The sequence below is a fragment of the Chroicocephalus ridibundus genome, chromosome 1 (genome assembly GCF_963924245.1).
Source record: "Chroicocephalus ridibundus chromosome 1, bChrRid1.1, whole genome shotgun sequence".
NCBI lineage: Eukaryota > Metazoa > Chordata > Aves > Charadriiformes > Laridae > Chroicocephalus > Chroicocephalus ridibundus.
This window is the reverse complement of record NC_086284.1, coordinates 211862207-211883230: the sequence shown is the minus strand read 5'-3', so window position 1 is coordinate 211883230 and position 21024 is coordinate 211862207. Positions and strand designations below refer to the sequence as shown.

Genomic DNA, 21024 nt, shown 5'->3' with positions numbered 1-21024 from the left:
GCTTTGGGGCAGGAGTTAAACTGAATGACCTTCTATTGTCACTTACAGCCTTATATATGTTGCACAACCCCCATATTTACCATATTTACAAGCTGTCTCTGTCCTTGGAGCTTCTAACACTACAGTTACACCAGTTTACTCGAGTTGGGGGGACTGGGATAACGTGTTCATGACTCATGTTCTCATGCCATCAACTCCTCAGCAGCTTCCCAACAGTGACGACCAAGCTCAGAGTCAAGAGTTCAGTACCAAGTCTCAATTAGACGGGCTAGTGAGCGTGCCCAAAGGTAACGCTTTATTGCAAGGCAAGGATTTTACTGCAAAGTCCTCTCTACTGTTTGAGTAAGCATACGGGAAGCAAGCAGGCTGACATTTGAAAACCTGAAACTGCAGATCTTATTGATCTCTGGAAGGTATTAAATGATTGAAGTGCAGTACACCTGACAAATTGAACAGCATTACCAGTTGGTGCAACATGGGGCGGCTCCATTGACTTTGTTGCTAATTTATCACAGTCTAGGACTTGACCCACAGAATCCTGAATTAAATTTTTATATATTCGTGAACTATTTATACTGTACGACAAATCAATACCTATTTATTGTTCACCTGATTTAGGATGGATAAAAGGAGTATTTCAGTATTCTCCAGGGTCAATACAGAGGGGCCTTGAATGATGAAAGATACAGTAGTTTTTGAATGGAAGAAAAATTTCAGGGTAGAAAGGAGAGAGCGTAATTTAGGCTAAATATCTTTTCCATCAATAATATGAATAATACATTTTTTTCGCAAACTCACGACAAAACTTAATGTCCTTTTAGAAGACAACATATAATTATTTATCTCTCTTTAAGAAAGTTATTAATTTTGAAAAATCTTCTTTCTGAATTTCTTTGCATTTTGTATGAGCCATAAAACCTCCAAGGAGTTATTTGAATTTCAATACTGTCTCACGCTTTTATTAAAATATACTCTAACCCTGCTTCAGTAATTAACATGAAGATAGGGCCCTTATTTCTAACAACTGAAATCTCCCAGTTATTTCAGGTTTTCCTTAAGTATACTTTTGATCAAATAATTACCAGGTAACAGTATTAACAATTTGTCTATAATAGGGAACATGCCACAAATTTCCTACTCATATTTCTACAGTTTATGCTTTTGCCAATGTGTTTTATGAGTATTTATTAAAGATGACGCCTTGAGTTAATAACACAAAATACCTACTAGTTTCATAATCATTACTGCAGTGCAGAAAGCATTAGAGTTACAGTAGTTCTGCATTGACGACGTCAATAGATTTACTGCATTCATTTCCTTATGCAAATATTCCAAAAACATACATTACTTTATAACCTTATATAGCGTATTGCCTACACTTGAGGGTATCAAAGCCTATGAACACGCAAAGTAGACTTTAAAGTTGACAGTGCAAGTTGTGCTGTTCCTTCCTTTCTTTCTTCTCTGTTGCCCTAATATCAGAGCTCATTTGATGTTGGTTTTTGTAGGCACATACACTTCTGCACAGTCCCTACAATAAGAGGCAGGAATGCTAATGGTCTTTACACGACAGACTATTTTGCTATCGTGCTGCTGCTCCTCGGGTAGAGCAGGAGCTGAATAGAGACTCATAATGAGCCTGTGCATGAATTAAGCAGAGACTTGTCATGTGTTCCCTCCCTGCATACATGCATGCTCAGCCTCTGCATGGCAGAACTTAGCTCTCTCCTGCAAGGCAACCTTATTTGCTCCTGAAGTTTGTCCATTTTTTCCCCTCTTCCCCAGAAGAGGCATGTTGTTCTCTTCTCTTGCTGCCTCTGCTTCACCTCACAGAGGGAGCAGTGAAAGTGCTGGCAGAAGTCTATTCTGCCTCCTAGGGAGGTAGATGCTTGCAATACAGAGTGTCATGCTGTAAGATCCTAGAGTAGGAACCCTGAGTGATGTTCAGGTCACTTAGAGAGGAAGAGGATTGGAAGGGACCCTGAAAGATCTTGATCTTCCTTTGCTATTACCCAAATCAGGATCAACTTAACCTGTGTCTATCTAACTCATGCCTTGGCTAGCTTGTTTTTAAACACCGGTGGTGATAGGAACTTCCTAGACTTCCCAGCAGTTTATTCTGTTGCTTCACTCCCCTTACCATTAAAAGCTTTTCCTGAGGTCTAGTCTTCTTGAGGTGACAATCTAAGCCTGTTACTTACCTGTGATAAAACCATTTTTTTCAGACCTCTAATTCTTTTTTATTATATTCTCTGGACTCTTAATGATTTATATTTCTTCTTAAAACATAATGCTCAAAACTGGGCACCATACTACAAATGTGTCCCTACTAGTGTTGAGTTGGCATTCCATGTCTTGCAGACAATATTTCTGTTTATTAATCCCAGTAGGAAATTTCCCTTTTCCACAACAATGTAATACCATGGTGTTGAATCATGCTCTGCTTCTGACTTTCTGTAGCCTTAGATCCATTTTTGCTGAACTGCTGCTGGGCCTGTTGCTCATCTTCCCATACTTGTTGTAACACCTATGTGAATAATTTTATGGTAAATCTACTTTCCTCCAAGTGTTATTTTGGGAGCCAGAGTCTGGCAATATTAAAGTGTAGTTGATCTGAAAAAATCATTGCTTTTTGGAACTTGGAAGACATGATAATCAAGTTAGCTATCAATAATTCTCTGTCCTCTACTTATCTGGCAAAACAGAAAGTCAATTACGCATCAAAATAATGTAAAAATTAATACATAATAGTAGTCAGCAGTCAGCAATCAATTTTAGAACAATTTTTTTGGGTCAGGTGCGATCAAGACCACTTTCCTTGGACATTACATAGAACTATGCATAATTTTCCAGAATAATATCTCTTAACTAAACACGGAGAGTATCTGGAATCAATACAGATGGAGAATACATTCACATTAACCTTATCGAAAGAGTTTAAGTTTTATTTTAGGAAACGAGCAGTACAGAGAGTTCCAGTCACACCTTGAAGTCCTTCTGCTACTGCTGTCATGGAAGTTTTGGTTAAGAAAGAACTATAGGATTCAAGACCTGCATTTCAAGTGAATTCCTTTATTAATAAATAAACATAGGTAAATTAATACATGCAGAAGAATTTTGGCAGGGATAATAATGGCAACAAATAGAAAAAATATTAAATGGATTAGCGCACTTAATCAGTCTTAGGTTGCCTAATGAACAATTAGCCTAGTGTTTAATCCCTCTTGATCCATTCATTCTTGCAGCTCTTACTCTCTAAAGATAAACACCATGATTCCAAATGTGCTTTTATTTTTGAAACTACTCATATTAGTGTTACATTGTAATCATTGGCATGGAAACTGTTATAAATGGGAAAGGACAAAAATGGGACAAGCTAGAGCACCTACCACTTGATGCTTTAAAAAAAAGCGTTGCAAAAAACTTGTAGCACTAAAATAGAGCTGAGGTGACTCCTGTTGATTAACCCTGGATGACCTTTTACACAGAAGGTGTTTTTTAAGGCCTTCGAAACAGACTGTTAATCGTTAAAAAGTAGCATTACAATGCTGGGCTCTGCTGACCATGATCGGACTGCGTATCTTAGATACTTAACTTACTTGGCATGATCTAGGTTCAAGAGACAACATATCAGAGGAGCATTTGGGATTGCTAAACTCTGAATCTGTGTATTACTAGTGGGGGGAAAAAACACCAAGCTGCATCGCACTGATTTTCAGAATGTACCCCCAGACTGTAAAAAAGTTCTCTCTTACATGGAGACCAACCTTCCCCTTCTCTCAGTGCATCCAAGTAGTGTTTATTTAGAAGTCCTGGTCTGACCAGGTTAGGCAGAGGGTGGAGGAAGGGGACTACTCTCGTGTATAATGGTGGTTTGTACTCTGATAGAGTTGCCCCAGTCAGATCTTCAGAGCAGCTGCTTACCTGTTCAGTGGGAATTGAATGCTTGGAAGTTAATGGTCAGGAACTAACGAGATGGACTGGATGTGTTTTAAGTCACTGAGATATATTAAAACATCATGTTGATTAGTTTGAAGGCTAAAGGGAACTTTTTTTTTTTTGGTTCTAATGCTAAGGTGATCCATGAATTACTGCAGATACTTGAGTGAATGCCTTTTATTTTTTTCTTCCTTTCTAAGGCTTTCGGGGTCGATAGTAACTATTACTCTCATATACATGAACATAACAGCTTCAAAGGGTCTATAAGGAGCCTTTGGGGCAAGTAGCTGTGGCAGCTCCATCAGCACCCCTCTGCTGTTATCCGTGCCCTTGCCAGATAGGCTAAGGCACAGATAGCCAGACGTTCTAGGCTGGCCGGGGAAAAGTTTGAGTCTTAATAACAGAAATTAAACAAGAGAGGCAGAAAGTGTGTCCCGGGGGCATGAAGTTCTGGATTCTTTCCTAATGCCACATTCATCAGGCTTAATGTAGATGAACTCTGTGTGGGTTTGCCAGCAGCAAAGTCGAACTTCTCATCTGAGACTTCCTGCCGCATTGCTCTGTAGTTATGATCCTGAAAGCATGAGCCGCTTCTGCCTTTTCATAGGCCTATAGCTGGAGTACCCAAATGAATACTGATCCCATGTTTGTATCCATCGCTCAGGTCCGCAATATTCACTGCTATACTTTACGCTTGGAGTTGGCCTGGAGGCTTCCCCTCTACAAACGCTCCCAGGGAGCTCTTCTCTGACTTGTGGACAATCAGGCTGCTAGCTGAAGTTAGTGAACATGATGATCACTTCGTGCTAAACATGCTAAACATGTTTCATGCTACACATGATATATGCTAGACAATGCCGCAATTAAGCATCCCTCTGTTTAGTAATCACCGAACCAACAGAAGCCATTGCCCGTATAGACCCCTCTGGCAAAGACAAAGTAACACGTTGTTCAAACTACCTAAGAATTTTTCTTCTGATATGTGAATGTGGATTCGAGGAATGCAATTGTTTGGTTGCAGTCATATGTATTTGTGAACTAAAAATGACCAGAAGCAGTCAAGAAAAAAATGTAGCAAATTGGAAGGTGACGGGACAAGGACATCACTGTGGTCCTGTGAGGCTCCTGAGGGCTCTTTCGGCAAAATGCTGGTTTGGAGTGAAGCTTGGAGAATAGAACAAAGAACTAGCACAAAGGATTTCTTTGAGGAAAGTTGTATTCATGACAAATGAAGTCAAGCCATTCATCAGCTGTACTTATCTTTTGGGTATGGGTCCAAATGGGCAACTGGAGAAGGTCCAAAGGAAAACAGCAAGAATAACAAGATTCTGAAAAAAGCACACGGCTAAAAGAAAAGCAGTTATTTCATTGAGTCAAGAGGAGGTGACTGGGGGGAACATTACGTAAATGAATGTTAAAAAGCAAAAATCCAATCCCTTTGCTATATAAAATGCTGGAATGAAAAGGAAAGTACTAAATTGCTTCTAATTTCAATAGCAGAGAGGACAAGAGTGATAAGCTTGGCTGCAAAAAGTGGGATTTAGTTAAACTTTTGGAGATCTTCTGTCTATAAGAACAATGAAGCACAGGCATGTGCTGTTGCAGGAGGCTGTGAAAACTGTTGTTGCAGATTTTAAGGGAATCATTCAACAAATATTAGTTAATAAAGATTTAGAGATTAGAGTTTACGTCATCTTTGGAGGGGGAGATGGATCAGATGAAGTCCATACGGGTGTCATTATCTGTGGAACTATAAATGCTGCATGCAGGAAAATGGAACGCTGTATACAATCTGAAAATGAAGAAGATTACATCAAAAAGGCCTCTTTCTATCCATTTCTATCCTAATGGATACTGCACCCATTCAGGATAAGTTCTAATTGGGACCTTGTGCCCTTGCCAGGAAATCACAGGGACTAAGAAACCCCATTATTCTCTGCAACTGCTCTGTGGACATTGATTTAAGGTATCTAGGCCTAAATGGACTTATTTGTCTGCTTCCTTCCTTAAAACTGTCAAATGTGGAACAGAGAGGCAGGTTGAAAGGAGTATGTGGAGTCTTGGCTCCACCTTCTTACCTACTGGCCGAAATACCTGAATCAGTGACATTTTATGGAGCAGGAACATCTCTCACAAATAAGCAGGCACCAGGGCGTTGCTGTGTCACACATCTCTCTGCTGCTACATCTGGCAATGCTTCAATTTACGTTTCACCCTTTGATCAAGAAACGTGGGCTTCAAGTCATCTCCCAGCTCCCAGGAGCTGGCGTTACTTCCAGACTAGAGTCTTCCTTCTTTTCTCATACTGACTAATGCCACTAGGAATATGCTTATCTGAGCTTGATAGTCAAGGCAGTAACATTAATCTCTAAGCTTTGTCCTGGATAATCAGCTTCTGGGAAAAATCTTGGTCATATCGACTGCTATCATTGAGAAATTCAAAGTCCTTAGAACCATTGAAAATGTCAATGAAACAATGAAAAGAAATCAATCTTTCCCTACTCATTAGAGGGCTCTAGTGCTGTTGAAGTGCCTGATATTTCCAATAGTCTTTCAAATAGTCACTGAAACTGTTAAAATAAAGACACCTTTCCCACATTTTCCTTCTCTGCCTTTCACAAATGATGGTTCTCTTAACCTCCTTCTCCCCTCTTTGTTTGCTTAGAGGATCAAAGCTTTTTTATTTATTTCTTTTTCTCCCAAACAGTTTCTGGAGTGTTAAAAAGCACCACCAGTATACTGAGTTTACATTACAAACAAGTTAAAATTCCCAGTCTGTCAGAGCTTTTCTCCTAGGATACCAAGGAAAGCAAAGTTCAGCTAAACTGCACAATTAATCGGAGATCACTTCTGAGTGAAGAAGAAAAGGTTGTTTTAAGCAGGACTATTCTCTTCTTGGAGACTTAAAGTCCACTTCAGAAAGCAAAATTATTATTCTCTGAAAGTTATCTCACTTCATTTATATTCCTGGAGCTACCCCATTAGGTCATCTTCCTTTTCACTCATAAAATCATCTTAATGAATCGACTGTGGGATTGGCCATATGTAAATGCATCCTTATTGACAGGCACATTGACAAGTGAATGGATGAAAAAGGGCATGGACTACATGTTGCTTTTGCTGGAACAGCACTTGTTTTTGTTCTGCTTTCAAGACCCTGAGGCAGACAGCTTACTTCTTGTTTATGAAGAAAATATTCTTTTTCAAGGTAAATGTATCCTGTAATAATGGTAAGATAAAGAAGCGTGTGCTGGATGCTTTGAGAGTTGTGGTCTTCAACAGACTTCAGTGTTGATCCACCATTCCCACACAGACAATTGCTACCCTTTTCTCAACTTTTGAGAGCAAAGACTAGCCTGAGAACTCAGCCGAGTATAGAATCATAGAATCATAGAATTGTTGAGGTTGGAAGGGACCTTTAAGATCATCGAGTCCAACCTTTAGCCTACCCTGACAAGAGCCACTTCTAAACCATGTCCCTCAGTGCCCCATCTACCCTTTTTTTAAACATCTCCAGGGATGGTGAATCCACCACCTCCCTGGGCAGCCTATTCCAATGTTTAATAACCCTTTCAGTGAAAAAATGTCTCCTAATATCTAATCTAAACCTCCCCTGACGTAACTTGAACCCGTTTCCCCTCGTCCTATCGCTTGTCACCAGGGAGAAGAGGTCAGCCCCCATCTCTCTACAACCTCCTTTCAGGTAGTTGTAGAGGGTGATAAGGTCTCCCCTCAGCCTCCTCTTCTCCAGGCTAAACAACCCCAGCTCCCTCAGTCGTTCTTCATAAGGTTTGTCCTCCAGGCCCCTCACCAGCTTTGTAGCCCTTCTCTGGACACGCTCCAACACCTCAATGTCCCTCTTGTAGCGAGGGGCCCAAAACTGAACGCAGTACTCGAGGTGGGGCCTCACCAGTGCCGAGTACAGGGGGATGATCACTTCCCTAGTCCAGCTCACCACACTATTCCTGATACAGGCTAGGATGCTGTTGGCCTTCTTGGCCACCTGGGCACACTGCTGGCTCATATTCAGCCGGCTGTCAACCAACACTCCCAAGTCCTTTTCTGTCGAGCTGCTTTCAAGCCATTCTGCCCCAATCCTGTAGCGCTGCATGGGGTTGTTGTGTCCCAAGTGCAGGACCCGGCACTTGGCCTTGTTGAACCTCATGCCATTGGTCACAGCCCATCGGTCCAGCCTGTCCAGATCCCTCTGCAGAGCTAACCTACCCTCAAGCAGATCAACACGCCCGCCCAGTTTAGTGTCATCTGCGAACTTACTGAGGGTGCATTCAATCCCTTCATCCAGATCATTGATAAAGATATTAAAGAGAACCGGCCCCAGCACCGAACCCTGGGGGACACCACTTGTGACTGGACACCAACTGGATTTAACTCCATTTACCACCACTCTCTGGGCACGGCCATCCAGCCAGTTTTTTACCCAGCGAAGAGTACACCTGTCCAGGCCATGAGCAGCCAGTTTCTCCAGGAGAATGCTGTGGGAAACAGTGTCAAAAGCTTTGCAAAAATCCAAGTAGATAACATCCACAGCTTTTCCCTCATCCACTAAGCGGGTCGCCTTATCATAGAAGGATATTAGGTTTGATAGGCATGACCTGCCCTTCACAAACCCATGCTGACTGGGCCTGATCACCCTGTTCTCCTGCATGTGCCGTGTAATGGCACTGAGGAGGATCTGTTCCATGACCTTCCCAGGCACCGAGGTCAGACTGACTGGCCTGTAGTTCCCCGGATCCTCCTTCCGGCCCTTCTTGTGGATGGGTGAACCCTACCATCTTGTGGATGGCCTTCTTGTGGAGTACCTCAGTCCCAGGTAGGATGGCCTTGCACCTTTTTAAGAAAATGCATTGTCTGTTGATCTCATTGTCTGTTATCGTCAGGCTCTTCTAAAGCCCTGGTGGCTGCAAGGAAGAAAGCGAGCAAACGCAATTAAGGTAGCCCAAGGGAATACACTGGAAACAGTTGCAAGGTAGATTTGACAAGCGTACTTTAGTGTGTTCCTATAGTGTTTGGAAAAAAAATGCTAAGAGGATTCCTACAAACCTCGTAAATTTTCTCGTAAAAAGTCGTTCTGTGGTAGCATTTTTGTGGACATGTATTTCATAATGACAAAAAGCAGACCCTTATTGCTGTCTATGCACATAACATACTGCACAGACCATCATTGTAAGGTATCCTCTTCACACAGTTTTGCTAAAGTTAAGTCCAATATTACTACATTGATGTCCTATGTGGCTGTTTTTTCCCCCTGCTTTTTACAAGGAAAAGAGTTAAATACTGGCAAAATATATCTGCTGTAGGGTAAAATCAAGATATTTCATCTGTTGTATACTGAAATATCTGGAATATTTTACAATGGAACCAAACTTGGTGTCAGTTGACATACAGTGAAGACGTCTTTCTGACTAACTGAACATTAGTAAAAATGCCATTAAAAATCTATGACAAAAAGCCAGAAAGTCTCTGGCCATATTCTCAACTGGTGACACTCAACATTCAATTAAATACATAATCTCATCAAAAATTATAATGAGGCTTTTTGAAAACTCCCTTGGCATGGCAAAACCAATTATATTTTTGCATAAATTACCAATTTTTAAATGTTCTTGCAGATAAAGATAATTTTTGTCATTTCTTAGCCATGTGAGCCAATCCAAGTAATCAAACAATATTAGCACTTCAGCACTGTATCCTATGTGTCTTACTGCACAATATCTTTTTCTTTCCCTTTACCTCCTCTTTTTCTTTCTCTTTACCTCCATCCTTTTGTCTGTTTATCTGTCTCCTATTCTCACAAAAAATACATATAAGTGATAAAAAAAATAAAAATCCTCTGAGTTCTGGAAACACCCCCAAAATTTACTTCTTGATTTTTATCAGATCTCTTTGGATATGAGATTCTAACAGCAGGACAGCCAATTTCTGCTAAGCATCACAAATGTAATGTAATATTTTCTAACCCTAGCAGAACAATGTCTTCTCGTGCTTTCCTAATAATTTCTTTCCTGGATGATGCAACCACTGTGAATGAAATGAACAATAACAATATCAATACATAATAGTTATAAATAATACAGAAATTGCTACACAGTAAGTACCAGATCAAAAACCAGCTCAGCTGAAGACCTCCTATAAAACATACACGTAGAAATGTTCACTCAAGCACAGCTGCAAGTCTCCCATCAGGAAGGCATGGTACATACAAGCTGGAGCCAGTGTGGGGTCTAGGGAGCTTTAAAACGGTGAAGAACTGCAATGCATACCCTACATCAGATGGCCAAGGCCAGCAAGGCCAAGAAAGGTCTAGGAGCCTCTCATTGAACAGACTAGCTTTCTACAGGGCTCCATTCCTCACCAGGAAGGAAGAGTATATCTAGCCTGCAGGATCCCTTTATTCCCATAGCAGAGGACTGGGGTTGCCTGAAAGCTCCTGCACCACCTCAGCCCCACGGTTACACGTCAGTGGAGCAGGGAGCTACACCACTGGTGAAACAATGTTTAGGGATTTTTAGGGATGAAAAATTTTATGAATAAATTTAGGGATAAATTTTAGGAATTTAGGGAGGAAACAATATTCATAGAATCATAGAATCATAGAATCATAGGGTTGGAAGGGACCTCTGGAGATCGTCTAGTCCAACCCCCCTGTCAGCGCAGGGGGGTTTTTGTATTTTGTAATATTTTGTAAGATTTTCAAACCCTTTTCAAATGGTGTCCTATCCTATACTTGTAGGTAGGCATAATGGTCACTGGTTTGACCACACAGTATTCAGTGACTGTTGTAAACCGCTGGTGTCCCAAAGTGCTAGATTTGGCATCCCACACGCTAGTTCTGCTGGGAGATGTTTATGGAGTCACACCATACAATCAGGCAGCCCCTTGTTGGCCGCTTATCTCAGCCAGCTTCTTTGCGGGCCTAATCCCAGAGAAGAGTCCCGGTGCTGCCAAACCTCGGGCTCAGTAAATTGCCTGCAGCATCCTCCCTCGCAGACTGCAAATATCTCAGTCAGTCTAACAACATGTGCATTTGAGGACCAGCCACCACAAACCAGAGAGGCTGAGGCTTTGCAGAGCTCTAGATTATGCAGTTATGTTAACCTCTCCAGATGCAACACTTCGGTAACACAGAAATTGTCTCTGATCTGAATGTGGACTCATTAGCGGAGCTTTCCATGGGAATGGAAGCTAATATATGAGTCTTACTATATTTCTCAGCTGAGGGTGCACACGGTCACTACCTCCTGCACACTTTCTTTTTGCTCTGTTTTCCACCAGCCTGTCATCTTCAAGAAAAAGGTTTTTCACAGTTTTCAGGTTGCCTTCAACTCCTTCCTCCCGGCTAGCCCAGGCACGGCCTCCTCCTCTGTACCAGTGGGAGGTGACTTCCCCATACCACCCACCCCTTCTGCTCCTCTGTTTTTTTTTTTCCCCTTTTTTTTTGGCAATCCCTGCTTCCCACTTTTCTCTGTGCTTTTCCTCTAATTTCATCTCAGTCCAAACCCTTTCATTTTCCTCCCCTTTGTCCTCTCCTCAAGCACCCCTCATTTTCTCAAGAGCAGTCCTGGTTCTTCTCACCAACGTACTCTACCTCCCCTTCTCAGTGGCCCTCCTCTTAGATGCCCCATTCCTTAAGAGATACTCTAAGCTAACTTATTCATCCCTCTTCCCACAAATACCTTCCTTTTAACACACTAATTCTCCTAATACAGTTCTGACCTATGAATTTGCTGACTTTGTGGTCACCCACTGAGTTTTTGACTTCATTCTCCCTTGTGTGTGCTTGCTTGGTTTTCCTCTGGAATCTTACAATCTCTCCATTGACTTCCTAAGAGGCCCCATCAATCTGCTTCTGCCTCCTTTGTTTTTACTGCACTGTCTCTGGATTTTACCAGAAGTCCATGCATGATTACAAATTTCCCCTCCCTCCTTCTCTCAAGGATATGCTTAATTTGTCATTTGTGCTCACTGTATGCTGATACCTGGTAAGAATTCTTGGTCACAATTGACTTTAAAATTCTCTGACATTCCACCTCTCCACCTAGCTTCTTTATCTTTCTTATTACTTCAAATTACCATGGAAAAAATCAGTTCTCCGACATTTTCTCTACTAGCTCACCCTTTCCTACATCTCTGATGTTGTTCCCTTTCTTAGCCAGTATGCCTGAATGCAATCCTCTGCCTGGCTAAATTCTGCATTTACCACTTCCATAATATGTGCAATATTTTTGCCCTGCTAGTTGGATCACAGGATAATTTCTAATCTCTTTCATGAGAGCGTCGTCTTCATCTCCTTCACCGGCTTTACAATCTCTTTATCCCTCAACTGACTTACCATTCCATTTACTTTTCTTCTAGCCTGAATACTCGTCTGAGTGTCTTTACTGCTCTTTCTTTCCTTTCCTATCAAGCTATTTTCTTCTCTTTATTTTTCCAATTTTGTCTCCTACAGATCTATTTTCCTCAACCCTTTTTTGTCTTCACAACCTTTTGTCTTCTCTATTCACTTTTTTAATCGAGAACTTCAAGGTCTCACAGCATCCACCAAAAGTTTGCTCCAAGTTTGCATTTCATCCGTGAAATGTTCATCAGCCATTCCCTCCGTACACACCTTGTCTGATGCATATCTGATACAGTTCATATACTTGGTCATCATCCTGTATCCCTTTGGATGTGCTGGGAAAAGGACCTTTCAAGGTCAAGGTCATCAATACTATCAAGGTCAAGCCACTTGCTAGACTTCAAAGCACTCTGAAGGAGGAGTGCCTCAGTAATTGGAGTTAAGACCATGCCTTTGCATGTGGAAAAGTTGGGTCTTAGAAGGTTTGGAAAAGCTGCTACACTGCTACTTAGGTTTTTGAGACAACCTATTGATTTACATGAGGAGCCCACATGTTCCTATATAAGCAGTACAATTGCTAACTACATAAATGCTTCCATAATCTCAGCATAGCTATGAACAATAGCATGATAATAGTTCCAACTAAATCATTTATATTTGAGAGGGACAATATGAGATAAAAGCAATATAGTTCTACCGCCTTTTTTTTTGTGTAATTTGCTATAGCTCTAGTAAATTCTCTTCTTTTTGACTTTAATAGATTCATAATGATTTATCCCCTATGAAAATTTGCTGCATTGCTATAGAAGGACAGCTAGAAAAAAAGACAGCATACTCCTTGCAGTATTTTTGAAAAACTGAACATCCCTTAAATAAAATGTCCAAAACCCTCATAAGACAATAGATAAACCAGGAAATTCATTTAGGTCACGTGCTGGATTCAGGGCTTACCTTAAAAAAGAAAAAAAATACTCTAATCTGTAATAGTTAAAACACTTCTAACAATGAACTGTGTTTTTGTCTCGGTGGAAATATCTGACAACTGCACTGAGACTGTACCCAGACATCATTGTGCCCAGGAGCATTTCCTTTTTTTTTTTTTTTTTTTTTTTGTTTCTTGTCATTTCGCTCCAACTACTAAAATAAACTCATGATTTTCAAGCCAATCTGTAGTTTCATAAAACGAAATGTGTCCCAGATTTTTCTGCCAGTTTAGGGCTAGATTATCACGGTGAAAGTTGGCTTTATTAAGTTCATAGTCAGGAACTGTCACAGGCAGAGATTTAGGAAGATGGTACCAGCTGAAGACCACGTTCCTTCCCTGCCACCTTTGGAGCCCAGGTCCACCACAGCTGTGCTTTGGAGATTCAGCGCTGGGTGCAGGGGCAGGGTGGCTCATCATCCTTCTGGTCACCCCTTCTCGCTGGCTGTGGGCACCCCTCCATTGCAAATGCAAGACATTCAGGGATTAAAGCACAACCTTATTTTCCACACTAGTAGAGAGCAAGAAGACAATCTTCTCTTTAACTCCCTGACCTGGACCAAGTTCTTGACTAAGCTCTAAACCAGCTGTCAGTTTTATATCATCAAGCAGAAAAAAAAACCAGTCAATATTACATGATCTTCTTCACAAGGGCTTATGTAGCTTACTGTAGTTATACATATTCACACAGGAAGAGTAATGCTGCCTGATCCTGGAGTGTGTCAAACTCCTCTGTGCTCTGTGGCATCCTGACAGTGATAGTACGCCTAGCATTTTATCAACCAGAAAAAGTCATACTAACTGATCAATAACCATAGTACAACAAGTCGGAAGAAACAAGGTACAGAAATCATGATAAAAAATTTATAGGGCTTTGGAAACAGCTTTTAAAAACTGAACAGAGAGTGAAGCCCCTTCTGCATGACACTGTTGGCAAGTTCAACAGCCTCATAGGCATGTTCTCATACCCTGCAAAAGCTTTAGGCTGGATACTCAAATCACACTGCCAAACCGGACTCCTGGTGAGTGCACACCTCGCATGACCCTACTGAATTCCTGTAGACCAACAGAGAATTTGGCTCAGCAGGTTTAAAGGAAAAAACACATCGTGACCCCAACATAAGTGACATTAGGACCAGGTCATTCAGGTCTTATAGTTTTCTATATGGGACTCTGTGAGCTTCAGAATAATTTCTGTTCTATGGGACAGTTCCACGGGAGAGTTGGGTTTGCAGAAAACATCCAAATAGCTCTTTCTTTAAATGCACCTCCTTACGCTTTATTCATTTCCAAATTCAGCTCCACTTATGTAACGCAGACCACCGAACTGAATGTTACCACTATTTGTAATGTATTTCTTCTCTTTGGGCTTTCCAGCCTGATTTAGTACTTTGCTTTGTCACAATTTAATTAAGTATAAAAACATTAAGTGAACCCAGAAAGGTACTTTACCCCTGCTTCTTGCTTTAGATTCGCTCTTTCAGTGACAAAATTAGAATCTTACTCTTAGACAAGGTGTCAACATTTGCCTAAAAACTTTATTTGTAGAAGCTTATAAGTAGGTCATCAGCACAAGGAACCCAGACAAACACCAACAGTGATAGAAAAGCATCTCAGCTCTGAGAAGAAAGGCTTATTTTAATGTACTTGCTAACAATGCCATTTTACTTGTTTTTAAGTTACAGAATAGTAAAGCGATAGGTGGATTTTCTATTTTGAAGTGTGTTTTATGTTTTATATATAATGTAGGACTCCAGAAATATTGAGAGTAGCAGTGGACGGCATCAATCTTTAAAAGAAAGCAACAAGCAAAAAGCCACAAAAATTGACGTATGAAATATCCTAGCAGAGGACAAATTAGCTTGCATTGCTCTTCAATTAATCAGTTTATTAAGGAGGATTTGCATGGGTTGTTACCGAATTCACTCCAAGTGAACCTTAAAAAAGTACAATTTTTCTGTTACCCTAAGTGTGAATAAAAGTAACTCAATGTGCCATTTCCCCCAATATAACTGGGGAAGTTAAATTTTATTCTAATACTTGCATTTATCAGCATAAACAGCAGAAGAAGTCATAATGATTTAAATGGATTTGAAGAAAATGAAGAAAAGTAATTTTCCTAAAATATGTATTTGATCAGGTGGGTTGTGTGCTTTTTAAATTGTTTTCATGCATATTTAATCAATGTGAGACATATACTTATGCAAGCTGAAATAGGTACCAGTCTGTGTTCCAGGCGGTTCTGTTTCACAGTCTTCTGACAGAGATTTTTTTAAAGCTGAATTAATTATTTTAAAAATGAGCTAAAATCATCTTCAGCAGGTGGCATAAACCGAGAAAATGCCAAAGAACTCACAAACTAGCAGCTAATCCTTAGCTCAATGCAGTACTGATAAGATGGCTAGTTATTCAAGAACTGCTTGGTTTTTATCAAGATTGATGAAATACAGGGATGTATGCATAAAATGATCCATGGAAACACTATGATAACCTGGGGGGTAAAAGCCCCCCAAATACAACACCCGCCCCCCCACACCAAATCCTGCGTACACCTTGCATAGAGATACACTTTCTCACACCCACATGTGTATCTCAGCAGGTCCGTGTGCCTGGCACACACACAGATGAAACGTATGTACCCAAACACCTCTAGGTCCACACAGAGTTAGATAAACACTGTCTAGGAATGAAAACACATCCCTACAAATCTATACATATAATACATCTATATGCATCCGAGCCAAGGCAAGCATAGATCTACACACATACACACCCAGAGACACAGGAACACAGGCAAGGCACATACATAGGCACAGACAACTCTAGAAGCACATATATATATATATATCCCTATACAGCTGGATGCATACTCACATGGACAGATAGATATACAGGCATATAAGAGGGAGAGTTTACATTGGCTCTATCATCCCTGTTAATTTCTCCTTTCTTTGTGAAGCGTTCCGGTTTTAGGATCCTGGAGTGAGCCAGGTCCCTGCAGGGGAGATACCTCAGGAGGAGCAAAGCACTTCCAGTTCCCTTCAGGTTCCCTGCCTCTCTCCCCCTCTCTCCCAGCAGCAGATCCAGGGAGATGTGCTGGGTACCCAGCACGGCTCTCCCAGCTGCTGGCTTGGCACTTTTCAGCCCACCTTAAGGAAGGGTATAGGAAGATGAGCTCAAGATCTCCTCCCTTCAACCCCAAAGCTGCCTCTGCGGGAGCAGGAACCTCTGGGCAACATCTGGACGCAGATGCTTTGCCTTGGGCGAGCCAGCCCCTTTCTGCCCCTCTCCCACCCCGCCCCCCCAGCTGTGGACTACAGGGGTCTTCCTGCACCCTACCTGCGCTCCGCAGGTTTGACAGCCCTTTCGCCCCCCCGCGCCACATCTCCTGGCCCCTGACTGCCGTCCAAAACCCCACTGCAAACTTTTTCCCGGGCTTCAGAACCCGCAATCCCCCGGGCAGCGGCTGCAGCTCGTCGGGAGGGCAGGATCGGGGGGGCGGGGGTGTGCGGGCTTGCAGGGACCCGGGATGCAGGGATCAAGGCTGCAGGGTGTGGGATGCGAGGACCGGGATGAGAGGACTAGGATGCGGGATGCAGGGATGGGAGGACCGGGATGCACACACCCGAGACGTAGGATGCAGAGACCGGGATGTGGGATGCAGGGACCAGGGCTCGGGATACCAGTGCCCAGCTCCTTACCGTGCAATGAAGGTGGGTCCCAGCGAGGGTCTCCAGCGGCTCCCGGGCATCGCGGGCCTCCCGATATGCTCCTTAAACATCCACAGGGGAGTCTCACCCCCCAAACTTGTTTGAGCTGCTTCCTCTAGGAACAATCACGCTTTTTCCCCCCCAACCTTGGATCGGATCCCGATGGAAACTCGTCAAGGCCTCCTAAGCGGTCAGTGGTAATGCTGGGAAGGAGGAGGAGGAGAAGGGGGCAACGGGAGGGAGAGACTGCGATCACCAAACAATGATCCCTTTCCCTTCCCTTCTCCTCTGGAGCACCCGCTTCCCTTTCCTCTGAGCAACTTTGGCTCTCCTTGGCCAGGCAGCGCCTGGTACCAGCGCTGTTAATTGGGGTCCCCTCTCGCAGCCTGGCATCTTTCTAGATTTCCTCTCCTTTCCGGGCAAAGGGGATTGGTGCAAAGCTTTAAATTGGGAGGCGACCTAGAGTTGCAGACGAGGAGCCGGCTGGCATTTGCAGGCTGCCTCGCCCGGCACTCGGGGCTTGCGGCGGCTCCGCAGCCGGCGCTGCGCGGCGGGGCTGGCTCAGGCTTAATTCCTACCGTTTTATTCGTTTACAGCGTTTCTACTTCTAACTTTGAAGCCTGGCTATTTGCTCCTGGCACGGCCGGGAGCGGGGCTGTGGCAGGGAGCCCTGTCCCCCACGCTGCGGGGCTGCGCGCCGCGGAGCTCCCCGCGGCTGTTTAACTGCGCCGGCAGCGCGGGCAGGAGCGCAGCCCGGTCCCGGGGGGAGGACACGGAGGGAGGGAGAAGCGGGGAGCCGGGGGGACGGGACACGGGGACGCTGCTGTCGCCTGGCAACCCTGCATCCCTGCCCCGAGCATCCCTCCCCCAGCGCCCTGATTGGACGGGGCCGGTGGGGGGGGGACGCCTCTCCGAGGATGCTGCGCTCTGGCACTGCGACTTGTCGCATCCTCAAAAAGCCGGGAGCGGGCAGGGGGGACTGAGAGCAGACGGGAGAGCCGAGGCAGTTCAGGGTGTTGTATCACCGTCCTCCTGCCTTCTCTCCGCCAGCTGGCTTGATAAATTTGCTTCTGCTCTACATCTTCTAGAAAAATTATGTCTTTGTATGTATGTATCTATCTATCTATAGATACAAAATATACACATATATGTATTTATGTATAGATGTATATAAATAAACATATATATTCTATACATGCTATCGGTATTCTCTATGTTATCTCTCTATATTCTAACCCTCCCATATGGGAAGGCAGGAGAAAACTAGTTACTGGGGAAAGATCACTCCAGAGTGCAGCAAAGCTGGATGCAAAAGGGAAAAAGAAAGATATGTTTCGTGTTATATATGTCTGAAAACCAAAGGCTTACATCACCTGGAGTGTTAACAGGAGGTCGTGGTCCTAAAGAGAGAATTAAACACCATGAGGTGAGTGTGCTGTAGCAGTCAGTGAGGGCGGATGCGCTGACTTCAGAGAGGGTGAGTTTAAGCTGTGCTGTGTGGGACACCGCTGGTGTTACATGTGGCTTCATTGCTCATTTTCTGCTACGGGCAACAGCGAGCAGCTGCTTCCTGCTGGTCGAGCATAGTATGGAAAGGGTGTTCATAAAATCCCAATACCTTCCTTTCCATCATAGCTCCGGTTGGGATACTGTGAATTTCTCGCCTCTGACTCTTCAGCAGGGAGAAAGCCATCATCCACTTCTCCCTGAATGTTTCCCCCCTGCTTTGGACCTGCCCCCAGCCATGCTCCCCACTCCCATACCATCAGTGCTTGGGTAAAGCAACGAAAAAGGGACTGCAGTCAGAAGCTGCAATCCGGCAGCTCACATGGGGCCACTATTGTTTCGGCAGCCCTGGTTCCAGTTAGGAATTAAGCCAAATTAAAATTAAATAAAACAAAAAAAAATCTGTTTCTGCTTTTTAATGTTTTATGTTAAGTTATTTAACATCTGTTTACTTTTGTGATCTACCCATTACACTGGAGCTACTTGGCTAATTTTATAAGAGTTTTTTCCTTGGAAGCCAAGGACATTTGCTAAGATGTGCATGTTAAAGTGTTTCATTAATGACTTCAAAGTTAAGCAGGGAGCAAAATGAGGAAGCCCAGTTCCTCTCAGGGTTACTGTACTGCAAACTGTATTAAAATGTACACGAGACACTGCAATAACATCAGGGCAAACTGGAATGGATAGGAAATCAGTTCTGTGTCTTTTAAATCATAGCACGATTTGACAAACAGGTCTGGAATAATTTTTTTGTTTTGTTTTGTTTCAGAGTCTTGCAGGCTGATTGCCAGGAAAGACTGGTGGAAGGAAGGATCTCATTCTGCATTGCCTTGTACACAGCCGTCATGGCTCAAAGTGAGTATGAAAGTAACTTTTTGTTTGTGTAGGATATAAAACCCACTGTGTATGAAATTGGTCACCGCAGGCACCAAGTGAAATTTGGCTGAGACATATTGTATGATTTTCAGCAGGCCACTTAGAGGCAAGGAGGTGACCTGGTCATTCATGCCTTTGCTTCGAGAAGCATCCTTGGCACTAGTGGTTCTCTCTTTTTCCATGCCTGCTGCTGTGCAGTGTCTGATAGCGGTCCCTAACATTGCTACTACTTGTACTTACACCTGATTTATGGCTACTGAGAAGCAGGGAAACAAACCTGACCAGCTGACCAAGCTGTAGGCAAAGGCACAAGGGTTTCATTCCCATTTTCTGTAGGTGCTCTTCCTCAGCTGGTTCTTCTAGCACAATGGGGTCTTTTTTTAGCCACAAGAAAAATTACCCCCATCTTGCCAAAGCAGGATCCTGGAGATCTTATTTCAATATGAAATTCTTTCTTTTGCAGGGAAAACAACTGTGCCTCGATTCCCTTTTGGGATAGCATGTGCTACATCCAGAGGGTGTTGTGAAGATGCAGTCCCATACTGGGCATCTGTTTTCAGACAGTCAGACGCTAAGACTTAGAGGTACACACAGTGGTACCGTGCAGGGCAATCCAGAGATCTCAGTGAAGCTCTGTGATAAGCTGTGCTTGGGTGCTACTAGGCAAATTACTCACTTGAGGCTAAATTGTGCACCTTATGCTACGCTTGATTGTAGATATACCCATGTTTAGACACAGCAACCAGGCAGTATAAGTTCTGCCAGGGGACAGCTTTGAGAAAACAATCAACAGCGTTCAATGTCTTTGACCTGGATCCAAAGAAGGAGTCTTACTACGTGTTTATTTATTTATCTTCTGTCTCTGACACAAAGATATAAAAGCAGCAGTAAAAGTTTCTGAAATGGGAATATTTTGCCTTTGTGAATTATCTGTCAGTGAAATATTAGTTATAGCAAGGTAAAAGAGATTCCTTTCAAACTGAGTTCCCACATCACACCAAACTGATTTTGTAGAAAGCTTTGATAAGGAGAAGAATTTGTTTTTATAAAATTCGTGAATGTGATTAATTAACAGGCTTACCACCACAAATAAACAGATGAGTATCTTTTTCTTACATGGAATTTTCGCATGAGCTTCAAGATTGTACACTTGGGAACTTTCCAATTTCACATTTGATGGCAAGACACTGTTCCATCAAAACACTTTGTAGGGTTCCCTGACTTGCTGTAAGCAGCTGTTTTGAGACACGTTCAAGTTATTTGCAGATTAAAGCCTAAAGCAATGCTTTAGAAAAATTGCAAGTGTGCATGTACAGCCAGTGAGCGAGCTATGGATTGGGTCCAGCCTACCTGAATAATTCATGAGGCCTATGATCTTTCCACCTCTCCTGGGGACCTTATAGAAATGGACGGGGAATAGGGCCATGGATCAATGAGTTTTTTCTAGCAAATTGCTCCCTGTCACCTGATTTCCAACAGCTCTGCAGCTGCTTCCTTTGTGTGTGACTTGAGCATAATCCCATTCTGCAGCAGTTGTCCTGAGCTAACAGTTGTGGTTATCACCACAGGACCAAGCCTGGCGCATCTCAGTGGTTTGGGGCACACGTCAGCAGCACCTAGAGATGATACAGTGTTTTCCTGGGAGTCTGCCCATC

General features: G+C 42.9%; 1 protein-coding gene across 6 annotated transcripts in view; it reads right to left on the bottom strand.

Annotated features, from left to right (window-relative positions):
• GRM3 (glutamate metabotropic receptor 3) overlaps positions 1–17764 on the bottom strand; it is a 117458-nt gene extending 99694 nt beyond the window's left edge. For 3 of the 6 annotated variants that reach the window (XM_063323569.1, XM_063323568.1, XM_063323567.1), the window contains exon 1: positions 16979–17764. The gene's annotated coding sequence lies outside the window, so the exon portion shown is untranslated. Of the gene's footprint in view, positions 1–16151; positions 16475–16978 lie in introns of those variants that run through there. The other 3 variants (XM_063323571.1, XM_063323570.1, XM_063323572.1) reach the window with 2 other exon arrangements.
• Positions 17765–21024: the final 3260 nt, after the last annotated feature.